Source organism: Rhinolophus sinicus, chromosome 7 (genome assembly GCF_057876585.1).
Source record: "Rhinolophus sinicus isolate RSI-liver-muscle chromosome 7, RSI-T2T, whole genome shotgun sequence".
Classification (NCBI taxonomy): domain Eukaryota; kingdom Metazoa; phylum Chordata; class Mammalia; order Chiroptera; family Rhinolophidae; genus Rhinolophus; species Rhinolophus sinicus.
Genome location: NC_142507.1, coordinates 40,264,363 through 40,289,141, shown reverse-complemented (window position 1 = coordinate 40,289,141; position 24,779 = coordinate 40,264,363).

The following is a 24,779-nucleotide window of genomic DNA, read 5'->3' as shown; positions in this document are numbered from 1 at the left end:
ACTAAGGAGACTTTAGCCAAAAAAGTATAGTTTACAGATCTCAATATTCCTCTCTTAATACTATAATTGATTGGATATTAGGCAGAAAATCAACAGGTATAGAAAACAAACAAACAAACAAACCATTACAAACAAACAAACCATTACAAACAAACAAACAAAAAATATTAACCAACATGACCTGACTAACATGTATAGAACACAGAAATTTCCAAATTCTTTTTAGGTATGCATGAACATTTTTCAAGAAAGAGTATATTCTTAGCTATGAAAATTGTCCCCAATAAACAATCCAAAAGGGATACTAAGAAAACAATTCCATTTACAATAACACCACAAAGAATAAAACATATAGGATTAAACTTAATCAAGGAGGTGAAACACTTGTACAAATAAAAATTACAAAAAATTGATGAAAGAATTAAAGAAGGCACATAAATTGAAAGACATCCACTGTTCATGGATTGGGAGATTTAATATTGTTAAGAGGAGAATACTACACAAAGTGATCTACAGATTTAATGCAATCCCTATCAAAATCTCAATGGTGTTTTTTTGCAGAAACAGGAAAAACTCAAACCTAAAATTTATATGGTGTCTCAAATGGATCCTTAATAGCCAAATCAGCTTTGAAAAGAAAGAACACAGTTGTTGGACTCGTATTTCCTGATTTCAAAACTAATTACAAAGCCACAGTCATCAACATGTGTGGTCCTGCCTTAAAGGCAAACATATAAACCAATGGAATAGAATAGCGAGCCCAGAAACAAATTCTTGCTTACATGGTCAAATGTTTTTTTTGACAAAGGTGCCAAAGAGGTTCAGTGGAGAGAGGACAGTCTTTGACAAATAGTGTTGGACAATCTGGATATCTACATGCAAAAGAATGAAGCAGATCCTTCTCTTACACAGTATAAAAGTTAATTCAAAATGCATGAAAAACCTAAATGTAAGAACTAAAGATAAGACTTGGAATAAAACAAGGGAAAGCGTCTCATGACATTGGATGTGGCAGTGATTATGTGAATATGATACCGAAGTACTGACAATGAAAGATTTAAAAATAGATAAACTGAACTACATCAAAACTAAATACTTTTGGGCATCAAAGAACACAATAGAGTAAGTAGGGAACTTAGAAAATGGAAAAGAGTTGCAACTGATATATCTGATACAGGATTAATATGCAGAATATAAAAATAATTACTAATCACTAGGAAATGCAAATCAAAACCACAAGGAGAGTACCTCACAACAAGTAGGGTGACTACTATCAAAAAACAGAAAATAAGAAATACTGGCAAGAATGTAGAGAAACTGGAAACTTTGAGCACTATTGATGTGAAAGTAAAATAGTGCCGTCACTATGGAAAAGAGAATGGCATTTCCTCAACAAAATTAAATACAAAATTGCCATATAATCCAGCAACTCTATGTCTGGATATATAACCAAAAGAACTGAAATTAGGATCTTGAAAATATATTTGTACATTTACGTTCAAAACAGTATTATTTGCAATAGCCAAAAGGTAGAATGAACCCAAGTGTACGTAGCACCTTTTATTAATAATTGCTTCATTCAGCACATATACTTGTATGTTCCAGATCCCTTTCTACTAAGCTAATGAAGATTTAATTCAGATGAAATAGTCTTTAGACCTACTCTCATGTCTCATATATAGACAGCAAGGCTTTAATACAGAATCAATAAGTGGTTGTTAAATAAATGAATTAATTACAAATTCAGTGTTTCTAGACCAAAAATGTTGAACTACAGTTGGACACACGATTCTAAGCTTTGATTGTGTGCAATAAATACTAGTGATATAATAGATATTTGAAGACGTATGCCCTAAAACATTTGTTATTTTGTGTCCTCATTTGTAGCCCTAAAAACTGATACAAAAACAACTATTTTATCTGAAATCTGACTTTTTAAATTTAGGCCAACAGTCAAATAAGTGAGAAAAGAAGCTTTTGAAGTCAAATGCGGCCTAGATTTTTTCTTTTAAGAAATATCTTTTTTTTCTTTGTTTTTTTTTTCTTGACCTGACTTAAAACTCACAGCTTCCACATTCAAAATAGATAAAATAGTATGAAATAGGCATTTACTTATAGAACAACTTCTCACAAGTCACGATTAACCTCAACTGCAGATTTTGCTTCCAAGTTATGCCCTTTCTTTCCTGTGCCCAATCAAAATGAACATTTCTGAAATTCTGTTCACTGAGGACTTATATTTTGTGGTATTTAAAAATAAGTATCAGCTGACCTGATTTTTCAAGACATATAAAATTCAGGCAGTATCGTGTGCTTATATAAAGTCATGGTATTTACAGTATATAAAACTCATTTGTTTGCATCTTATTTCATCACCTGAGATGACCCAGAATGACTAAGCAGTCACAGAGAAATATTGGGGTTATCTCTATTTCTTGAATGTTTGTCATTAAGCACCTACTAAGTGTGTAATATGATTCATGTTTACAAGAGGAATATAAGATATAGACCCGTTTCTATGAGCTTCAATTTTAAGTGGAGACAGATACAGAGTGTTTGTTATAAAAACAGTGGGAGACCCGGAGAGCTAGATATTTGAAATGGTTGAGATTAAGACTGGTGAATAGTAGGAGAATGCAAATGTGAGGCTGGAAGTTCTGACTGTAGAGTGAAATGTATCAGAGAAGTATTTGGCTGTAGGGTTTAAAGGCGAGAAAGAATGTTCATTTCATGTTTTAATGTTTCTATATCTCATCATCATCATCATAGTCATCATTATCTTCCTAACAAACATTTATTGAGCACTTGGAATATCCAAGCACTGTTCCAAGAACTTTTCACATATTAATTCACTAATTCTAACCAAACCCTTATAGGTTAAGTGTAAATAATGTACCAGTTTTAAAGATGAGGAAGGTGAGGCAGAGTGAAGATAGAAGAATTTCTTCAAAGCCAGGTATGGAGTTTGGTTTATACACATTATGACATCCAAGTGGACCACTGAGCTCGTATTTTCACGATCTTCTCAACAAAGTTGTCTGTCTTGAGAATTTGTTTACATTGTATCCAGTTCTACTAAAAATACTTTCTAAAAGTACTATTAAAATATAAATCTTAATAGATTCAGTGATAAAAGTATTTAATTTAGTTTAGTTTACATGAGTTAACCATCTGCTATATTCATTGCACAGTCTTAGGCTCTGTGTAGGATATAAATATACACATTATCAATACCCATCTATAGATAGATGACAGATAGATAGATAGATAGATAGATAGATAGATAGATAGATAGATAGATAGATAGATAGAATATATAGTTTGAATATTTTAAAAAATATATTTATTTAAAAATATGAATTTCTTTGTGCTTTAGCCATGCTGAGGTGCTTACTGCTGCTCAAAGACAGAATGCATTTTTGAATTTTGGTCTTGACCACTTACCAGCTGACACAAGTTAATTCAACTTTCTGCTCTACAGAAAGTATGCAGATAATAAAATACCCATCTTACAAGGTTTTGAGGAAAAAATGCTTTTATGTAAATGCTCTTAGGATACTGTGGCACATAGTAAGTGCTCAATAAAGTTGGCTATTATTCTAGAGATGTGGATTCCTTTACTGGTGTCTTCATACTTACTACTTCATTTCTTAACATCCAGTTCAAATACCAGCTCTGAGAATTCCCTGGAAAGATGACTTTGTATAAGTCTTATAATTCACTTATAGAAGCAACGGGATTGATTAGTTTACCTGATGAAGTAACAATTGAGTTTTTTTCTAGTATTAGATGTATCCTCAGAAACATTTTGGTCACAGAAATGCAACATTCATTATGTCATGTAAAGAATTTGATGAAGCCATGCATTATAGAATTCTCTGTCTTTCGGATATACCTAATGTTCAGTATATAAAATCTTATCAAGTCAACTTGCATGTTTGGGACTTCCTTATTGTTACATTTAACTTCACTGCTTCTCCACTTTTTCAAGTCTTTTTTTAAAAAAATCAGAGTAAGTAAGTACTAAGGAGAGAAGAAAAATTCTGGGTAAACCCCAATGAATTATTTGCATTGACATGTCCTTTTAAGGTAGACCTAATTAATGCTGAGAAATCTATGTGGCACACCAATTCTTCCAAAAACATGTAAAGAATACCCCCCAAATAAAACCTAACTGGGAGTATGAATAGTCTTACATGGGAAAAAATTGCACAACTGAGTTTCATTGGGAAGAATTTAGAAATTATTCACTGAGCATCTAGTATGTGCAAAACACAACGCAAACAGATACAAATTAGTTTATAATCTAGTGTGGAGGTTCAAATAATACAGAAAAAATAAACAATATAAATTGATTGCAGAGATAGTGATTTCAAGTGAATATAAACTTAACTAAAACTACATGTTTAAAGTCTCATTTCATAGAAATGAGACGTAGGTGTCTCCACTGGGTCTAAATGATAAGAGAAGTAGTGAGAGGTTCTTCTTTTAAATCTTATATCAGATTTATGGTGATTGTTGAGTCTTAGCTAAGCAAATTGTGAGCAAGAAAACGACATGAGGGTATCGTATTCCATCCTAGCATAGGAAATTGTTTTATGTTATAGTAAAAGAAAGAAAAAAAGAGTAGTCTTATTATAATATAAGGTACTTCTAATTTGTATTTGTTAGGCATCCCTGTTTTTAATGTTTTTAATGAAAAAATTGACTCACACATAGTGAAAAATCCCTGTGCTTCTATGTGAAGTCAGAAGAAGAAGGACCGGCATTTGACAGACCTCTGTTTCCTCAAATCTCTGCGTGTGTGGACATATGTGTGTGCACACCCACATGTGTGTGCCCACATGTACACACACATACACACACACAAACACACAGCTCTCCTTAACCTAGAGAAATATAATCTAAGCATAAACTTAGAAATTCTTTTTTTGTTTGTTTGTTTTCCCCACACACAGTTGAAGAGATCTATATGGCCACAGGCAGCCTGCTCTGAGAGAAATGAGTCCTTCAGCCCTCCCTATTTCACAGGCTGGGTTGGGGTAGAAAGGAATCCAACACTCTGTAAGAAAATATTTTCTTATACGACTTTTCTCTCATTCTCAGCATGAAAGGAACAGAAAACATTCTGAATTTCTCTGATGTAGCTACTTACAAATTCTACTTTTTTCTCTCCTCATTTACTAACAAGACAATTTATTTCATTTCCAAAACATAGACTTTTTAAAACTAATGTCAACATTGGTAGAAATCTTGGTTTTAGCTAGAATTTAAACACACACGCACACACACACCCTCAGCTTCATATTATTTTGACGTGTGTGTGCGCGCGCACATGTGTGTATGTGTTTTTGTTTTGTTTTTGGGTCAAGGCTCTGTGTAAACTGTCACCTGCTTAACTCCAAATTCTTGTGCCACTTTTCCTTTGCTTCTTGCCTAACTTTGCTTCAGTTTTATCCTTCAATGTTCTTTTTACTATGAGTACTTGATACATGTTGGTCTCTTTTCCTGGTATACTCCATATTTTGTGGTCAAAAAAGTCCATACTCAGAATTTACAGCATAAATGAAATTTCCCTAACAAATCTTTAACCTAAAAGGTTCCTGTAATGTGTCTCTTACCACTGTATCGCTAGTAAATATATATTTGTGTAATTATTATTATTATTTGCCTATTTCCTCAACTAGACTGTAAGTGTTATATCTTTTTCACTAAGGACGATTTTCTTAGAATCCAGGCTGAAAGTCTTTCTTAATGAGAATGAGCTTCCTAGAACCTGTCACACTGCCTAATTCTCAGGAAGCAATTTTTGAATGGATGAATTAAAATATCCTAATTCTATTTCTGAACTCCCCAAAATATAATAGTATATTTAAATAAATGTGCATAGTAGGAAGGGGCCTCTAAATAAAATTGAACAGAATGATTTTATGCAACTAAAAATAGTATTGAATTACTGGATGAACATTCTAGCAAGTCTAGCTTTGAATAGCCTAACATCTATATTTGACAGGCTACCGTCCTGAACACATGCGACCTTGATCAACCCAATAAAAAGTTAGGGAAGTTAGGGAAGTGTAGTCTTTGCCCATAAAGACTCAGGCACATTTTATTCTATAAATTTAGTTCTTCACATATTTGTAAAGAGTTATTTCCTGGAGATACGACGTATACAAAATAAGGTATCCCAAATAATTATCAATTAGTGTCTTATCAGTGTTTCTGATGCAGATGCATAACAAATATGTATAAAGATCATGCATGTCTATTTTCAATCAGATAATCAAAATAAATCTTAACAATGTCCTTACATTCAGTGGAAAATATTTCTTTTTTTTTTTTTTTTTTACGAACAAAAGGCTTTAAAAATAAAAAATAAATTGAAAAAAACCAAAAAAATATATATATATTTCAAGAAAACTTGCTCAAATAGTGCAATACATTAATTTTCTTTCCAGGTAGCCAGGAGATTTGGAAATCAAAAGTTATTTTTTATCTTTGTGTTAAAAGCCAAATCATTTCAAGGCTAAACCGAGCAGTTCTGTTTCTCTAAAGAGGAGTCTTGACTCCTGGGGACAGTCCTGCTGACTGTTTCTCAGGCCAATGTTTTCACTTTGTTTTTGTTGTTAAAATTTAAGTAAGCTTCACATGTGCAATATTTGGTCTTTAGAGTTTTACATTATTTTCAGTTACCAAAACACTTTTCTTTTTACCCACCTGAATGACTGGGATTCTGAATAGTTGCCGGTAGTGTGCCTTTATCATTTCTGCTTTGAAATTTTATCCTTTTATAGCCTGGAATGCTGATTTTATTTACTTACTTATTTAGAAAACCCAGCAAACAGGAATCTTGTATGCGAGTAAGCTCCTTCCTTGAAGGAAACTTCTCCTCAGTAATTGCCATGATCAGGGTACTCAACCACTCTACACAGAAAAACCTCTTGACCCTTTCACATTCCTTCCTTCATTTGGCAAAGTGTAATCTGTTCATGTAAAGGTGGAACAACATAGGTTAGTTAAGGTTTTTATTCTAGTGACCTAAAAATTGATTTAAAATAGTGTTTTTTGTAATTTCTTAAATTCATGTTTAATGAATTCGTGAATCATACTGTTGGTGCCATTTAAAACCTGTAGGAGTTTATACAAACTATTACTGGAAGGAGGTTAAAATATCTTCAGCCTCAGAACCTTTCTGTTCACTTCGTCTATCAGCATTGTCGTAATGATGGCCTGGATGCGAATGAACATCACAAGCCTAACCTGGTCCAGGACTATGGATGATGGCCAACAAGACATGATGTTTCCTCAAGCAAAAATGACAGAAAAGGCAATTTGACTTTTGCTCTTTCAAAATGTTCCAGAATGATCCAGCATCCTATCCTTTCTCTCACTTTGCAATTCCAATGCCTTTGCCATTTTCTTCCTTAAGCAGATTAAAAGGCGAAACAAATAGGCTACCGTTCTAATCAGACTCAGGCTTGTTTTGTTTTTTTATCTTATTTTATTTTTAAATATGTTATAACAAAAGGCCAAACTGTCAAGAGTAAGGACACTCTTTTAATTTGGTCAAACTCTTGTACTGTTAGGTTTTCTAAAGATTTTTCTTTGAGAAACTTTTCTAGTAGACATGTCTGTGGTTTTGGAACATTTATTTATATGTATTTTCTGACTTAAACGTTTTTCTTAAACATTAGATTGTTTATCTGGTTGGTGTTCTTTTAGATGTATGGTTAATCTTATCCTAGGTCTATAACAGTTCCATGATTATTCTCTGTGATTTACTAAATAATTTGGGAAAAAATTCAGCCTCTCCAATTATGATATAGGAAGCCTCAGACCACAGATGCTCATCCCGATGACTGTTTGAGGAGGTTATTGTTCAACATCTAACTAATTCTGTCACAATCATATAGGGATCCTTATTCTTCCAATCCATTACTAAGTTTACTAAAGTTTACTAAAACTTTCCATCATAATAAAACCTGAAGAAGCATTTGACCTCTCAGCCCCCATTTGGGGCAACAGCATAAGGAAATCCAGTAACCCTAATCCAACTCCTTTCCAACGATACGGGATGCACTGTGGTCAGGTGACACTGTGTCAGGCCTCAATGCTCAGGGTCCACTTGAGCCTTGGAGAGGTTGATTCCCTTGGGAATGGACAACTCACCAAACTAACATACTACCCTGTGCCTGTCACCAAAGGCCTGGTCATGCTTCGGTCATAAATACTCCCAAATCTCAGTGGCATAAAACAACAAAAGTGAATTTCGTCCTTATGCTATATGTCCACGGAAAGTCAGTAGTGGGTGGAGGAAGGGAAGTCTCCTTATCAGCCACCCAAGAATCAGGTTGAAAAAGAAGCTTCCATCAAATGTTGTTGGATGTCATTCCAGAGGAAATGTGATTTCTGAGGTCTTGAACCGTCAAAGAAATTCCTGGCATGGAAATGTTAACATCCCTTACATATAATTCATAGGCCAGAACTACTCAAGTATTCCACTTAACCTCAAAGAGAACCAGATATAAAATCCCACCATTCTCCTCCAAACAAGAAGGGGATAAAAATATTTGGTAAACAGCACTATAGACTACTAGAGTTCTCCTTTCTGTCTATCAAAAACTCCATTTACCCTCCTTCCTACAGTCAAAATGCATTACCCCATTCAAGGGAATCAAGAGCACATCCAGTCCTTGTACCAGGCTAGATTCAGGGAAGTTAGTAAGACAGGTGCTAGTCTCTCCATAAATTCTGGGTATGGTTTCATATCCAGAAACTGGAGCCAAGAGCTGTTTTAAATTTTAAGTCATAAACTGTCTTAATTCACATTTATGAATTTTTTTTGGCGCTTTCCACAAACTTAACTTCCTGATTCTAGTCACTTCCAACATGTTATTTTCACAGAATAAACACATATTTGTTTGGAGACATGAGTATCACTTGAAAAAATTTGTGGTGCATTGGGCCTATCAGTATTCAGGAAAGCCATAAATCCTTCCTCCGAGAGAATTTCCTGGGCATCACCTCAAACAATAGGCTTTAGCATTGAGTATTTGAGTGTGAGTGTGGCTACTAGACTTTTGATTTCAACCATGCAAAAGGATAAGTTTTAAGCAGACTTTGTTGTTCAAAACCTTCTCAGTTTATATCTTACACATTGGAGATGAGAAGGAGTTGCCTTTTCCAACTTGCCTAGTTGCCAAATCCCTGGAGCCTCTATTTCTTCTCATGTTTCTTTGTAACAACAGCCAATTATTTCATATGTTCATCCCTTCCTTGTAGCACTTTGTAAATGTAACCAATAGTAATGAGCAAAGGCTGCTAACATTCCTTTCCAACCTCTTCTTTTGGAATATAACTCTTTAGGTATATTATGCAGACAAGTTCACCAAATTTTTGCCACTGCATTACAAATTCCATTCTCCAGTCCCTTTCATTATAGCTTTTGCTCAGTTTGCCACATGGCCTGCAATTAATTTTATTACAGTAGCATTCCCTATCCAGGTACCAATTTCTTTACTAATAAGGATTGGCTATATTATGCTATAGTAATAAAACAAATTTCAAAATCTTAGTGGCTTACCATAATGCAAATTTATTTGTTGGTCAAACTATACTCATCAAAGATGGACAGAGAATTCTCTCAGGATGATAGAGTGGGCACAATCTTAAACATTGCTAGTTGCCATGGAAAGGAAAAAGGGATATTTTGGAAAAACTTTAAAAAGTAATGGAATGCTCAGTCTGAAAGTAACATTCTCATTAGTCTGAATTAATCACATAGTTACAATAACCTATAGGAAAGCTAGAAATGCAAGTTTAATATGTGACTAGAAGGGAGAAGAATTAGGAATATTTGGTTAATAATCACTATCAACAGTACAGAGTGATCCTTACAATGACCTGAACTGGATCTGGTGAAAAACTATATTGCGTAAGTGTAAAATATATAATTTAAGGGCATACATTTTAAGTTAAAGCCAAACACATAATGAATCAGCAACATTAGGCTATTAACTCTTACTGAAACTAAAATAGATTTTTAAACACTAAAATCGATTTTTAAATCACTGTAGGCTTTAATTGGAATTTCTCAATGGATGACAAATTACATACTTCCTCCATTTAATGAAATTTTATTGAATTGTAAAAACATCTTTCTTCTAGAAAGTAATAATCATGGAGTAAAGTCAATTTCCATATTTAGTACAAAGTAAATATGTATTGCATATATATCACTTATGTGCCATTTATTTATGACTTTTTAAATATGTAGTTCTTTATACATAGTACAAAAAATATTAAATACTTCTATTAAATATAGTGATATTTTATATCATTTGATTATTTCTAATAAAACACTTATTTTAAACAAAATTCATGATGATTAGCTTAATAGCTGCTAAGACAAAGGTGAAATAGCAAATATATCAAAACAACTGGATATCTGACTCTGGACTTATCACAAGGAGGGTCTTTCCTTTGGGTTTCATGATGGAATCGGGAATGAAAAACCAAGACCCCCCATAGCCCCTCCATCTGAAGCCCTATTGAACAGCCCCCCTTCCAAAATAACTCCTTTGAAGAAAGGGGATCAGATGTGGAGGAGAAACCATTCCAAGAAGATGGCAAGAACTTCTCTTCCCGGTTACGAGAGAACAGCACTGAAAGGCGAGAGTTAGAGCCCAAGACAGACAAGGAAGAGAATTCCAGGAAAACTGAACCCAAAGGGAGAAGTAGCTGCCTTGCTCCATCAGAAGCAGAACGCTGCTCCAATCAGAAGAGCTCCAGCAAGAGAAAAAAACAGTTCCAGGGACAGCCCCATTGATAGAACAGAGGCCTCTGTAGGAGATGAGCGCAGTGTAACTTTGGAGAAGAAGAAACGAAAGGTCCCTGATGCTGGCCACAGCAGCGACAGTGAGGAAACCTGGGATGCCCGCCCCAGGAAAGCCCAGAGGGGGAACACTAGGCACAGCAAGCGGCGGAGATCCAGGTCCGCAGGAATCCAGCCACCTCCACTTCGGAAAAGCCTGGTGACTTCCCTGCCGGCTATGTCTGAGGCCATTTATCAACGTAGTCCAGATACAGAACCAGTGGGTTCCTTCCTCTCTGAACTGGGAGCAGCTGGCCCAGCTCCGCAGGCGTCTGTGCGCCCAGGCGCAGACCTTTTACATCGTGGCCACACAGGCGGCCTATGTCTTTCCTGCTGAGGGCTGGCTCGTCCCACCCCCCTTCTGGGTCCCTGGCATCCTGCTGAGAATGGAGAAGCCCAGAGCTCCTCCTAGGAGGGAGACCTGGGAGGGTCCATCTCTTCCCTGACCGGAGATGGCTGAGGTTGCCAGGGGGTGAGATTAGGGCTCACCTAAGGGTACAGGGCCCCATTCAGCAGATATAGCTCTGGGAGCGACAGCAGATTCATGCAGATGACCAAGCAGGACCTCTTTTTGATACTGTGTGTTAATAAATGATAGAACTTGGGATTTTCATCGGAAAGGAACTTGAAAGACTCAGAATGGTGAACGCTCGGTTTCCTTGAAGACTAAATTTCCAGTCTAAATTTCATGTTAGACATTTCATGTATTTTGAATATCTTAGGAGAGCCAAGCGTTATTTGAGCATGAGAGCAAATATCTGGGTGTAATTCTTATGTATTTAAAGTGTAAAAAGTCAACATATATTTCTGTCCTCCCTCTTTCTCCTCCAGTCCATGGAGGACTGATATCCACAAGGCTTTAATTCTGTGTGGAGAAATATTTCTACTTTTCAGTTTGAAATCATGGTGAGATCACCATGTCACTTTTGTTTCCCCTGTAGTTGCTACATATTAAATGCTTATTGATCATATGTATTTATCCTTCAGCTGGCTCATGATATGCCTAATTGTAAATTTTCTTCTATTTTACAGATTTCAATGTATCCTATTTTATTAGATATTAAATTTAACATAAGATATTGTCATTTGTTTTACATATTGTATCTTATTTTAATTTTTTTATTTGCATTTTACACTGGGATCATGAAATGTTTCATCAAATAAATTTTTTATGTAAGCAAAAAACAAACAAAAAAATCAAACAAAAGAAACAACAAAAAAACAAAATCAAACAAAAAAAAATTGTATTAGTTCTCATGCAATGTATAAATCGTATTAATGGCTTTATCCACTTTTGAAACAAGAATATTTTGAAGTACTTGTTTATGTAAATACACATTAATATTCTTAATCTTATAGTTCTACTTCATAAATTTGCATTTGACATTGGCATTCATCTTTGTATAAAATGAATGCTATTATTTTTGAGGGAGGAATTGCGATTTGACCAAATGTATTTATTAATTTTGTCAATAATTTAATGTGACCAATCAGTTAATCCCAGCCATTCTGTACTGAGGTTCCTCAGCTCTCTGCTCTACACTTCCTGTTTTCTAACTCCACATTTTATCTGCGAAATCACTCCCACTCACCAGTGAGGACAACCAATTAGTTATTTTCCATCAAGTTTTCCTTTAGATTCTTCAAATACAGATAGCATATATCAAGATTTTATCCCCTGATATAGAACTAATACTTTAAATGGAAAAGCTAAAACTACTTCCAGTTTACTGGCATTTTAGGATCTGCCACAAATCCTACAAATCTTTATTCAGAGGACCCCCAAATTTTTTTTTTAAATTGTGTTATTTAGATTATAACCTGCTGAAAATAAAGTATTTTCTAATGTTATGATAATTGCTCTTATTCTGTTCCTGGGGTTTTGTAATTGCTTAGAAAATAGTCATGTAGTTCAAAGAACATGATTCAGCTAGTCATCATGAAAATTACTTCTTGCTTCATGAGTTCAGTGGATTTTTGCATGTCAAATGACACATTATTGTGCACTGAAGTTCCCAAGGATACGCTTGCTCTCATCGCTCTATTCAGAAATTTCCAGATTGCCTTAAACTCTTATTGAAGACTTGCCTTTCCTAGGCCCTTGTTGTGTCATTAGCATCTTCTTGCACAAATGAGTAACACACTGATATTTAATGAATTGATGTCAACTAAGGATTAATGATTAGGTAAGGATCATCGTCTGAAAAACATGCAAGTCTTCATCAATCATTACTCAATATTAAATTGTACCCAGCTTATGAAAAGGTATATTTAGTTAGTGATTTAAGTGATTATATTCTCTGCCTCTGCTTCAATCCTTAGCCAATAAAAAAAGGAAATGTGCTTTCAGTCATCGTTGTTAGTTTACTGATGACTTAGAGGATAAATAAGCATAATTACTTGCTTTTTTCAGGTATACAATTAGCGAAAATCCTTGACCTTAGATAATGGTGCTCAGTGATTAAGAATATGCATAGAAAATTCTAGAATGTAGACCTTTTAGTATTTTTTTTCTTTTTGGCCAAACATGAACTCCTTTGGTAAAGTAATAAAAATTATTACATTTATAGTTAAAAAAAATTATTTAACTATAAATGACATCAAAGTTGGAATGAACAAGCAAATGTATTATCTTTTGCTTACTTTGTCAATGCCTCCCCAGACTGTCAGACACATATACACATATACCCTTTTTTTGCTCAGGCCCTGCATGTGTTTCAGTGTCAGGTTAGTTACTTCACTCTATACACAAACAGCACCAGGGACTTATTTCCCTTGTTTATTTGTCATGACTTTAGAAAATAAGTTTCTGGGAGACTATGGGATGAGTTTCTGTTTCTAATCAAATTCTGCACTTAAACATCTTGCATCCTAAGATTCTATAGAAAGCAATTACACAGTGAATTCTCAATAAAACTACCAACATGCCATATACTTATATTTTATTTTCATATTTTATATAAACACTCAGAATTTATAATGACTATATTTTATTTTGCAAACATAACCAAATGTATTCATTTTATTATTCATTCACTGAATATCTATTGAGATCCTTTTATGGATTCAGACAGCATGCTAAGTACACTGTATATTATTGCGACTAAATCTGTCAAGGTTTCTATCCTGGTAAAATGGTAAATGTGATGGGAAAGGCAGAAATGCATAGGATAACAAATAAATCAATTAATCTGTATTAGCATCCAACCTTCAATTACATTTAGAGATAATACCAGGTAGTGATGGGGACACTGGTTGCTTGAATTTTTTATACAATAGATCTTAGCCTTAATGTTTAGATCCTTATAAATCAATATTTATAATTGTATTTAATATATATATATATATATATATATATATATATATATATATATATATGGTACTTGTTTTAATTAATATAATACACATAAAATACTAAATAAACTAATAAAACTATCTGAGTTTCTATCTGTTTTTAAACTCATTATGAGAAGTTACAAATGTCACTAATATACTTTTGATGGTTCTGCTTAAAATATTCAATATTCATTTTGAGGGATTTAAAAAGGATGTATCCTTTTCTTTTAGGCATAGTAGGGTTGCACATTATTTGCATGTTTTTACTGAGATGATTTCATACATTTAAATGTTTCTGTAATTATATGTTCAGGGACTCTAATATTAATTTTGCAAAGTAATTGATTTTAATTTTACTTTTTCAGTGAATAAACATGAATTAGATTGAACAAGATTCCAATCTGAGGATCAATAAGTCTTAGTTCCACACTGCTGAGACCTAAAACAACAGAGAATTTTGATAGAGTCTAAACATCAGACTGAGAGGAATGACAACCTAAAGGCCAATTGGAAAATACTTATTTCTTTTAATGTAAATAATGGGAGGGGCAATAGCAAAGCTGTCACTTTTCAAGGGCAGCTGAACTGAGGTCAATGTGAGAGAAACGTAGGGAGCCATGGACATAAACAGATGTCACCTTCAGAGCAGCAGAGCAGAGTATCTGAGGTATGACAAAATAACCATGTGGCACACACTGAAAAAGGTACATGCTACAAAGCAAACAAGAGTTCAAAACAGGCTCAACAATTTATGTCACATAGTCTAAAACGTGCTGTTGAAATATTATTAGATGAAACAACCTACAGTATTTGGAATTAATTTATCTATCTATCTATTTATCTAGCTAGCTAGCTAGCTAGCTAATCAGTTGTACATACAGGTATACCCTACCCCCCAACAAGCACACACCAAAATAATGTAGGAAGGACATGGTAAATCAATGTCTTCCCCCTAATAGAATCTAAGTTCTATGAGGGCAGATCTATTGAATATGCCAGTTATCTTTATCTCCTCATTCACTTGAACAATGCCCTACTCACAATAAGCTGCTAAAATGTTTTTTAATGAATTATGGAACCACTCTTGTTTCAAAGGACTGGAGTCCTAGTGAGTACTGTTGTAGTTTTGACTGTAAGGTGCAGAATATATGCTCAGGATCAGAAACGTAGATGCATTGATTTATGACTAAATTGCTTACCCTGTGGGCAACTCTAGTAGCACCAAAACTTTTTTTCATGTACACACTATAGAGTAGATAATAAAACGTAACATAGATAAAATTTATGCAAAAAGCCTGAAATTATAACACATCTGTTAATTTATAGTTATTTATCTTAATATTTAAAATAGTTAATTCTCTCAAGCTGAATCATGTAATTAGGAGACAAAAATATAATCAGTAAATGTTTGACAGAAGAAAAGTTTACATAGAAATTCATTAAGGCAGAATTGGAAGAGAGGGTAAGATCAGAAAAGGGATTAAGCTTTATACTTTAAAGTTCACAGAGCTTCTTTAAAGGCAGAGAATGAGGTGACACCTTGAAGAATTCTAACTAAATTCCAATAAATTTAATGTTCTTTATCTACATTTCCTAAATGAAAACAAACAAATTAAATGCCATGAACCTTGTAATACTCTAAATTCGCTCTATTGTGAACCAGGTAAATAGTCAATATTTAAGTTTTTTATTTGTTTTTAGGATTTTATATCACAACAGAGATAACAGGAAAGTTATTTCCTTTTCCATTTCAAATACAACTCAGCCTTATTTTCATCCAATTCCTCTTAGCAACTGTCTTGATGTCCACCAGCTGGTGAACATAGGAAGCTGGCCTAAAGGGTAGATGACTTACAGATTCATAGAACAGATTCACAGAGCTGGCCTAAAGGGTAGATGGCCTAAAGGGTAGATGGCCTAAAGGGTAGATAACTTACAGATTCATAGAACAAGAAAGAAAGACCTATTATTCTCTGTTGCGCCTATCTTTACACAAATTACATATGGCATCTTTGGATGAATTGCTCAGATATAGCTTCCTCAAAAACAGAGGTGTGGCTAACATAGCTTAGCAGTATCCATCTTTTGTTCAGCCGACATGAGTATCTGCTGTTTAATGTGGTGTAGCTGTAAACTCACAGAGGACATGAGGATGGCAAACTGGTCTGCTTTTCGTAAAAACTGTTTACAGGAGGTGCCATAACATGAGTTAAATGTTTTAATTCTTAGCGCATTCCAATTCCAATTCCATAAACAAATATGAGCTCATTTATGTATATGTCGATACAAATTCACTCTAGTCTCCAGCCACCCTTGAATCTAGAACACAGCAATTGCTTTCTAGTCTCTGTGCAGCACTCCCGCAGCCTAGAATTCTACTTACTGGTACTGTTAACACGCTGTTAACACATCTATTCTTCTGATAACAGTTATCCAATCATTCTTTGGATTGTGGATCAGATTGTATAAATCTTTCTGTCCCACTATATTTTGTTTGCAGATGGAGTATCTCATTTGTTTTCAATCTTTTTGTAACATTCAGATATACCTGGCACATGTTTTCTCAAAGTTTATGAAAGACAAATTATGTATGTGTTTAAAATTTTTAACGAGAAATTTTAGTATTGGAAGTATATATTTAATAAAAAGTGATTCTTCAGAGAAAGGAAGAGAAGTGTAAAATGATTTTGTTTACATATATATTTGGAAATACACTAATCTATTTGTATGCCAAAATTTTCATTATCAATGACTTTTCATTTTATATAATTTATATAATATTAACTATATATATTTTAAGATAGCATCATATGAAATTGGATAACTGTTTTCCTATATCTATGTATTGTGTATATGAATAGATACCACATAATTATATTATAGACTTATTATAAAAAGTTTCATTTAATAAAGTCATATATTTCATATTACATTAATCCAATGTTATTGGTTTTTCATTGTTTTATTAAGAAAAATTTTCCCAATAAAATGTTTTAAAAATAATAGACTGCAGTTTTTTAATAAATGTATAAAAATAATTACAAACATTAAATATTGTGTAGCCTTATAGTAAGTGGCTATGACCAGAAAAATTTTAATTTAACGTCAAAGATTTCCACATTATCATGAGAATGTTGTATTTTTTTCAATCATGATTTTTATTGGGGTCACAGTAGCATATTTATTTTAATGAATTTCTACTTAGTTTTATTTCCAAAAGTAGTTAAGTCAGTGACAATTTTGTCATTTGCATTTCTGCTCTTGGTTTCATCACTTGGCAATTTGTATGGATTACGGAGCCTTTCCCCAAAGAGCAGTGCGGCTTGAATATAAATTAAGTCCTAGAGCGTTCTCTTTCAAGTGCGGGATCCCTGGGTTAATCTCTACATGAAACAGTCTGGTTGCAGGATGGAAGGTCTGCCATGGGGGCTAAAGCTGGCAAAGTCAATATATTTTAGGGGATTTATCATGACACACTTTTCAAAAGTTTCTTCATAAGAACCCTGTGTGGTCTATACTAATCTAATGACTTTGATGTTCTTTGATATTTAATTGAAACACAGCTTTATCTTGTATCTTTATGTTTTCTGGCAAACAAAGTACTAAAGAAACTGATCCCTTTGGATCACTGCGTTTGGCAATAGATTAGACTCAAAGCACGCATACTATTTTCTTTTAGTGTTTGTTTTATTTCAGGTATTAACTGCAAGATGACCACAGACATAATATTAGGACAGCTGCAGATTAAGGGTTAAAGGAATGATTAGACATTTTCAAAATAATACCTTTACTGAATATATCTGACGAATGATGCAGAATGCAGAATGTATAAATTCCTTTTAAAATCTCTATCCCTAGATATGAATACTTAAAAGAACACAAGAATTGTATATAACATATTCAAAATGACAGGATATTGTTTGAGGACTATAGTAGCATATTAGGTTGGTGCAAAAGTAATTGCAATGTTTGCAATTATTTTTAATCTTTTAAACTGCAATTACATTTGCACTAACCTATATTTAGAAATTCTTATTTGAATTAGATGCTGTTTTTTCCTATTCATATCAGTAATATTATTTACAGAAAGGACTAGTGGTTGTACAATTTAATAATTTTAGTAATCTTTTAATGTTAATAGGTAAAGGAAATGTCTAATGATAATTTCCTAAAAGTAACTTATAATACAGTGATAAAGCTGTCTTGGCCTGAGTTTTACCTAACACCTAAGGTATAATTGCTTTGCCTATTATCATTGGAACCCGAAGAATAATATCTCTCACTGGCATCTCAATCAGAGAATATTCTCTAAGAATTAAATAATTAAGAATACAGTGTCACAGAAAGTTTTTCAGCAATGGTTAAAAAGCTAATTCATACCACAAAGAGAAATTATAAGAAGAGATGACGTAGAACAACATAGCTTTAGACATTAGAGGGTGGTTGTCAGGAATTAGGTGAGGGTATAAAATACAAAAAGAGAAGCTTAACTGGAAAAGGGCTGGCAAGAAACTTTTTAGTGTGATACAAGTATTATATATCTTGTTTGGGGTATTGGTTATATATGTGTATACCTAATTGTCTAAATTCATTGATCTGAACACTTAAGGTAAGTGCATTTTATTGTAAAAATTATTGTATATAATAGTTATTGCATATTTATCATCTATAATACTTACTGTACATTTATTGAGTACAATAATTACTGTATATTTATTCATATTATAGTACTATTATACTCAAATCAACCAATTTTACAAAAAACTATACATTAGTTTAGGTCCAGCTTAAAATCCAGTTGTTTTATAAAATCTCCAAATATTTGGCCTGCATTGATCTCTCCCGTCTATAAACTGCTATCAATACCAAAAAATGTAGCACTTATCAATTTATATAGTATTATTTTACCAATAACTTTACTGGGAACAAAAACTTTATATTTTATATAGTAAAATATTAAATGTTGCATACAGATTATTTTAATTTCAGTTTATAGGAAACTTTATTAAATATTTAAAAGTGATTACTAAAATTATTTCATAAAAAGTGATCTGCACACATTTTTAAATTAACACTAGTTTTGCAGAGTCAGCAAATCTTACAGATAGCTTATATTGTTGACCATGATGGACCACAAAAATCCACTTCCTATATTTCATTTGTTTACATACTAATCAATTTCTATTTTAAAGTTAAGTTTTTCATTGTGTGATTTTAGATATGCTTTGGCATTAAACACCCTCAGTCTCTTATTCATTTTATCTGTAGGGTATGTGGGCGCCTCTAAAATTAAGATCCAAAGAACCGTGAATGATCATAGCAGTCTAGTATCTAATGGAACATGCTACAGTTCTTATTTGTGCAACATTCTAATATTTATCAGTAATAATCTTTAACTGGTATAACTTCCCCCAGCCCCCGTAGGGCCACCAACCTTATGCAAATAAATTTTTCTATACTCCTGGTCTGTTACCTTCAATGGATCAATTATCATCAAGCTGGACGGCCTGAATCATATCACATAGAAGGTTATTTATAGAGAACGAATCCACTGCTAAAGAAAAACATTTTACTTTGATTAAAATACTACTGCAATAAAATATGGTGAACACATTTGTTCCCATTGAAGAGAAAATCAAGAAATTGAAACTATATCGTTATTAGAGCCAAGATCCATTTACCTTCCACATTTTAAAAAATGTTCGCTAACACATTTAATACTTGTCTCAACAGTTCTTTTTACACTATTTAATTTTCCTCAAATCTATCAGTTTTTTTTTATTTGATATGACATTTTTGTCACAATGTTGAAATTCTGGCATCACAGCAGATGGCATCAGTTTAGTGTGTCACAAGCTTCTAATATTTAATTCAGTGAAAAGTGAAGGAGTAAGGATGTAATAAAATTAATTTTATCTTTTGCTAAAAAAATAATCATAATTCGCTTTAACTTTTGCAAAGGATTAAGATTATGGGCATGGGAAAAATGTAACTTTTTTTTTAATTAAGAAGATTTCATAGTGACTGTTATAAAATTTTATGGCTAAATCAAAACCTGTTTGTGAAGTCTAATCACAGATTATTACTTGGAAAGCATATGCTGATGGTGGAGTATGTTTCAGAAACGAGATACTCTTGAAGGATAAAGGCACAATAAACAAATTTGCAGATTATTCTTCAATAAAATCTCACTCTTCTCAACAAATTTTTATTAAAACTCTGTAACAGATATTGTGATTGGTTTTGAGACTATAAAGTCAAATAAATATGGCCCTTGCTTTCAAATCATTTACAGTCTAGTAGGAGAAACAATGCAAAGATTTTAAACGATTATGATAAAACCCATGATAGAAGTATGCATGGGGGCATTTTGGAAGTTCAACAGAGGAGACTATTATCACCTACGAGGGATCACAACAAGTATGTAGGGTTGTTCTTGAAGGAATAATAGGTGTTACTCATATTAGAACATTAAAAATGTGTTCTGGGTAGAGGGAAAAGCACAATAAAAAATGCAGAGGGGGTAGTGCCGTTATACACTTGGGAAAATGTGGGGGCTGGTATATTCTGGAGTGAAGGGCCTATAAGGCAAGAGTGAGACTGGAGAGTAAGTAGGAGTCAGATTACGAACTGTCTTGTGTGCTAAGCCAATGTATTTGTACTTACTAACATAAATTTATGAGGAAAGTTTTAAAACAAAAAGTGACAATTTTTTTTTTTTCTCTCATAAATACACTGGCAATAATGGGAAAGAATGATTAGAAAGGGATCAAAATAAAATAGGGAAACCCATTCGGAGGATGTGGTCATGAAGGTAAGAAGAAAAACGAGCTTGGACTAAGGCCTAATGGAAAAAAGGAAAGACAATTTTAGCAAAGCCAATCTCAGGGATGATTTATAAATTTCATGTGAGAGGTAAAAGAGATTATCTCTTAAGTTTCCAGCTTTATGTAGCCACGATGGACACCATTCAATACAGATGGAAGAGAAGGGAAAGTTATGAGGGGAAAGGTGAGGATGGGAAAGACTTTAATACGCTGAATTTGGCATGCTTTTGGAACATCACCAAATGGTGATATCTGGTCAATTGTTGGATCTTTAATTTTTTCCAATCACTTTCACACACACCACACACACACACACACACACACACGTGCACTAGAAACCCCCTACTTTGTAATCTTGTTAAAAATTACATTTCTTAAACAGTGCTCTGAGCAGGTTAGGGCTTAAGTGGGAGCAGTCAGAAGGAAAAAAAGAGGGGATCTATTATATTATAGTACAAAACTTCACATGGAAAGTATCATTATTATGGTGAAAAATGTCTAAGCTCATGGCAGACAATACTCTTAATGCAACTGCTACAAAAGACAAATAGATAAGCTTTAAATCTTTATTTTAAAAACTCTGATGAACTGTGGAATCAGTGAGGACCAGATGAATTAAAAATCTGGATCCATTCACCATTTCTGAGCACAGACTGAAGACCTAGCTTGGCTCCAGCAGAGAGATTTTATTATTGGAAAGAAAGCAACCAGCTTTGACAGTTGAGTAGGGCTAGTGTGATAAACTGCAACCAAGAGGAGCCTGCAAATTCGTGGATGGACCCAAACATGACTTCTGGGGGGAGCTAGGAAGATGGTGGGCTGAACTGGCAAGGTAGACTGAAATCTCTCACAGTCTAATTGAACTTAAGAGACAAAGTTCCACTAGAAGGAAGGAAACTACCACAAAAAATAAAATAAAATAAAATTCCCACTTATGATTTTTGAAGTCATGCAGGACAGAGGGATAAAAGCTAAGCACAAAGTCTTCAAGGGCAAAACTGCAAGCACTGTGGTCTCTCAGGTCTGAGGTGTCAAAGACCCACTAAGGATCTTAAAAATACCAGGAATGTCAGACTGGAAAACAGGTGGATTGGGTTTTACTAAAATAGCAACCCAGCTCTCATTAAATCAAAGTGAGCAGACCCTTAGCCTCAAACAAAAACCCTCTCTGGTAAAAGATATCATTTGCCACCTCCATGGTTATTTGTCTAGCCATATAATAATAAAAAAAAAATATGACATACATGAAAAGTTAAGAAATATGACCAAAAATTAAAGGAGAGACAAAAAGAAAAAGCAAATGCATAGATAATCTAGTCTTAGAAGTTAGCAGACAGAAGTTTTTTTAAAAAACATGTAATTCATACTTTGAAAAAATATATAAGAAAAGGTGGAAAAAACTGATGAAAATTGAGAATTTCAACAGAGATGAAAATAGATGAAAAAACCAAATGGATATTTTTGAACTGTAAAATACAACTAAGTACTTATTCAATTAGTCTACCAACAGAGTACAGAATTAGTAAACAAGGAAACTCAATACAAAAATATATAAACAGAAACACTGAGAGGGAAAAAAAATGGTAAAATAAAAAAGAACAGAGTAAATAAGGGTACAGGGGACCACATATATGGTGATGGAAAGAGAACTGACTCTGAGTGGTGAACACACAATGGGATTTATAGATGATGTAATACAGAACTATACAACTGAAATCTATGTAACTATGTTAACAATTATCACCCCCAATAAACTTTAATTAAAAAAGAAAATCTAACCTATGTGTACAAAAGTCAAAATAATTGTTTAGTTCTGGATACACACAGACTGGGAATTGACAGAAGGGTCCTTGTGTGATATCAAAATGTTTTGTATGTCAGTCTTGGTAGTTATTGCACATGTGGAACCAGATATAAAACTTGAGTGTACATTTAAGATTTTTGCACTCTATACATAACAAGCATTTAACATAGGTTAATAATTGCTGCTTGATAACACAATAGTTTGAGTTGTTTGTTTAAAACATACAGAAAGATCAGGGTATTCAGAAACTTACATTTTCACTGTGGATGTTTTAACAAACCCTCATCAGCCTGCAGCACTACAGGAAATGAGGTGACAGGTTCCATTTGTCAGCACTACCTGGTATTTATGTCTTTTAGTGATAGATCCCCCAAATCGCCCCTTTTGGGGAAGAAGACTACGTCTAAGAATGACAAAACGTAGGGTTTGAAATGTGATAGGCCACTTTATAACATGGCTTCATGACTGGCTGTAACTAGTACTTTTATGTCACTTTCTGACATACTTTAGAAATAGAATTGCTGGAAATGCTAATAATTCAGTTCAGTTGAGGGTGTTTCCTACTTTTCCAAGAAATACTACAAACAGTTGATTCAGACCCACACAAAAAATACATTATGAAGGTATTATTGGGTAGAACAATCAGATTTGCTTTCAATGGCTTCTTTGTTATTACTTATGAAGAAGAGAGGTGATATTTAATTAACTCTGAGTACATTAGGGAACACAAACAGTAAGTCAACTTAAAAATATTCAAAAGCAGAATAAATCATTTATTGGCCTTTGTTACATGTCACTTATTCTGAAGTCTTTTAACAAACTATTTGCATATTTAGATATAGAGAAACTATTTGTATATTTAGATATAGAGCATATACTGGTGATTTGGATTTGAAGAATACAAATTTGTAAGTATATCCATTAATTGCCTTGTGTTAAATTCTAATATTTATATTTTTGTCTTTGAGGTGAGAGCACAGCTTTATTTTGCACCCAATCATCTGTTTCTCCTTAATCCCTGCCTTTTTAACATTCTACTTTTCTTTCACACAACAAAAGTTCTAAGGTGTCTTCTCACACTGGCGGCTTATATAAAATGTAGGTAAGGAAGCAAGAGGGAAAGAAACACAAGACAAAGAATTAGAGGTACCTAAGACATCTGCCCTGTTTTGTGATCAATTATGGGTTCTATACAAAAAATTGATTCTTCAACTTTTAAATGTGTCAGAATGTCTTATTAGTGAATACATGGAGTACCTCCAAGTCCTTGTTCTTCTCACAGCCACCTTCTGTGAATAGAGGTTATAGACAGTCTTTTATACATTACTGGCCATATTTTGAATCTTATGATTCTGTTATCATGTTCAAAACATGCTACACCAGGTATTTCCCCTAGAAATTAAAGGCATTCCATGATGCTTTGGTGCCTTGTCTTGATAAATCTGTCCCTTCCAGTTATTATATGTTGTGTGGTATATCAGGATTTGTACAGCTGGAGGTAACAAAACTCTAAAAGTGGACTGAACCCCAAGGCAATGTATTGTTTACTTAATCAGACGTCGATATGTAGATGATTCCAGGACTAGTACAGCCAACTCAAAAATAGCATTGAGGACACAACTACATTTATCACTACACAACACCTTCCTTAGCATATTGTCTTAGACCTTGAAACTTCTTAGTTCTAAAATGGCTGTCACAGTTTCAGGCATACGTGGTCCCAATACAGCATCAGTACAAAATGAAGGGAATAGCAGCAAAAGTGTTGTCTCTTCATGATGCTCTTATTTTTATTAGGAAACAAAACCTTTCTCAGAAGCTCTCAAATAGACAACCACTAATTTCTCAACCACAATCAATGTCATTGGGAATCAGACATATATGACTGAACTAATCATAGAGTATTCATGAAAGTTGACCATTGTTGCCTAAACAAAAT